The following is a 3,082-nucleotide window of genomic DNA, read 5'->3' on the forward strand; positions in this document are numbered from 1 at the left end:
CTGTAATAAGAATTCTTATTCTCTGGTCTGCCTGTGTCCTTTATCATCCTCTACCAATTTTTCATACCCTCTGATTAAGCTTAACGGACTTGGAGGATTTTTTTCGCCCCAAAAATACACCCAAGTGTCCCAAATCACCGAGCTATGTATGAATCGAAACTCCCCCTACCAATATACCCTTGATTTATTTGACATTCAGAAGAGAGTATAAACATTTTAGATTCTGGTTATTCCGTACCCTTTTCCAAGGCTATTAAAAATCGAAATCATATATGAACACGACAACCCCCCCCCCCCACCTATTCATTGATATTTGTTCTACCATTTGATAATTAGACCAGTGCAATCATAAAAAAAATTGATAAAAAAAATATTGATAAAATCTTAAAATTGATTTGAGGCAAAAGCTTCCTCCTTCTTTAGATTGACAACTTCGTTTTTCCGCAACAAAAAATTAAATAATAATTACAAAGGTTAGGTTTCTGCAGAAGAGATAATGACCTGCTCATCTTTGTAAGCCGTAATAAGTTTCTAGGACCCCCACAGTGACCCATCCAAGATCGTTTACAAACTTGAAGTGGCATGAGCTAATCTGATGCAAATTGTGAAATTTTACTGAGTGTAAAATGGAATCTCCGGGTCAACTCCCGATTAATTTTATCAGTTGTCACCAAGTTTGACCTGATTTTTAATAGCGATTTCACCATAATCAGTTAAAGAAACACATCACAATAAAATAAAAATTCGACAGTAATCATCGGGCGTCACAGCACTATCGCAAGCTGATTTTTCGAGGTGATTCTTGAAGATATGCATATGGAGGACACCAGGAGCAGGTAAGTCCGACTTTAATACCTCATTTTCATTTGAAACCGCTTGACGTCTGTTTGAGACCGCGTCATTTAGTAAAGGATTGGCGGATCCAGCAACTTGGCAACACCGGATTCTTCCATTAAAACCTATGGAAATGTATCGATTCGTAAAGGGACCAGGTGCTCCGACAAGAATCGATTATTTAGCGTAGGTTTAAATGGAGGACATCCGGTGTTGCCAAATTGCTAAATCCGCCTCTGAGTATGGGACAATTATTTTTAAAATGGCTGCAAAGTCCAGTTTGTGATTTGCATTGGATATACGAGAAATGCGAACATTCAAGCAACGAAAGCAAACTTTATTTTTTATTTAGCTCGCCAAACAAATTGTCAATTTTATGAGAAAATACCGATCAGAAAAAGAAGAGAGGAATATTTTTGAATCCTTACAACGGCAGTAGAGCAGCCACGATGAAGATTACTTACCTACATGAAAGAGAAAAAAAAGTGGAAAAAAAGGAGAAGACGCAAAGTTATAATTAAAAATTTCGCATAAACTCCCCAGGGAGCTTATGTAGTTCACATGGTGTGAAAGATATTTTTTGGATGGAGCACTACTATTTACCGACCAATGATCAATGAGCAATCATTACTTTAGCAAATTCATTGAGCAGACAAGACATTGCTTGACGAAGCGTCGAATACGCTACATGTTTAGCTTGATATTCATCACCGTAAAAATAATTATACTCGGAAAATGCTCTTTCTCGTTAATCACCATGAGGCGAGAAATAGCCTCGGCTTTCGGTACCCGTAATGAACAAACTTTTGTTCCTCCTGTCTATGGAAGTAGGTGGTGAAAGTCGAAAAACGTGTTCCGCCGATTGCAGCGTCACGTATATCCGCTATTCTAAGCATTTCAACGGAGAGAAAAAGAGGTGGTCGCTGAATTTCGTCGATGACGTAGGTCGGTGCAGACGTTTCTTATAATCGATTTTCTTGGAAATGGTGTCGTTTGTAGAAAAAAAGTTATTCTATATGAAGTGTTGGAAATCCTCTCTATTTTAATAAAATCATTTTTAAGACGCTCAATGGACGGGGTGAGGACTGAAGAAGGGGAGTAAGACGGTCGATGGGGGCGGAGTTCGAAGTCCGTGAGTGCGGGAAAATTCTAATAAAATCATTATTAAAACACTAGATGGATGGGGAGAGGAAGGGAAGTAAGCATAGGGGGTTCTACGGGGGTGCCAGTGGGTGCCAGGCACCCCCAAGCAAAAATTAAGTAAGGTTATCGGAACCGTGAAATTACTTGCTTTTAAAGATTCTGTATTCGCTCATTCTGAGAAAAAATCCCAGCAATTAATTGAAAATGCTTTAAACAGAATTAAAATTGATAGCCGTGTTTTACTAAGAGTCCACTGTTTTTTTAATGTAAGATTGTAGTTTTTAAGGAAAGTTTTGCTAAAAATGTTCTAAATTGAATTTACAGGTATTTAAGTGGAGAGGAAGGAGAGAAAAAGAGAAAGGAGGGTAGGGAAGGGATAAAACTTGAAGGCAGAAACTTAGGCCTCCCCTGAGCGTCCGTCCCGTCTGGAGCCGGTCTCTGACATTTTCTACCTCTGGGCACCCCCAAGAAGTGATGGTATAGGACCGCCTATGGAAGTAAGGAGAGTGAGAAGCGGCCTAGGGGCCGCCTAGCGGCCCAGGGGGCGGACCCCCTCGTTATATTTTCAGTCGATCTCAGCAGAAAAAATGGGCGGGATGGTCCGTTTTTCATACTTCAAATTTCGGATTTTGATGGAATATCGACGCCATAATGTACCGACCTAACCTACTTCACGAGGTAAGCGAGCCTCAAGATGCGACCTCCTTTTTTTCTCTATGAGGTATTTCTTTTGAATTCGAACTAACTTTTTGGAATTCATTCTGAATTTTCCGCATTCGCTCAAAACTATTCACAGATGCATGCATTATGGTTCGCGTCGTTAAAAAAATACAACCAGAGCCTTTTTGTAATGGAGAAACGCGTTTTTCGACTTCAACCATCGACATTTTTTCTGTGGACGCGACGCGATCCACCTGAGCTTGCACCACGTAATGAAGGAAGAAGCCGATGTGTCGGCAGGATTGCTGCGTCATGATCTACCAAGAAGGCGTGCGCACGCAGGCATTCGGGCATAAACAACAGCGCACCTGGAATTCGATGTTTCAAGAAAGTAAAGCTGTCATGCAACTTGAGCGCTTGCGGCAAACCTAGACTAAATTAGATC

This window comes from Bemisia tabaci, chromosome 6 (genome assembly GCF_918797505.1).
Source record: "Bemisia tabaci chromosome 6, PGI_BMITA_v3".
Taxonomy (NCBI): domain Eukaryota; kingdom Metazoa; phylum Arthropoda; class Insecta; order Hemiptera; family Aleyrodidae; genus Bemisia; species Bemisia tabaci.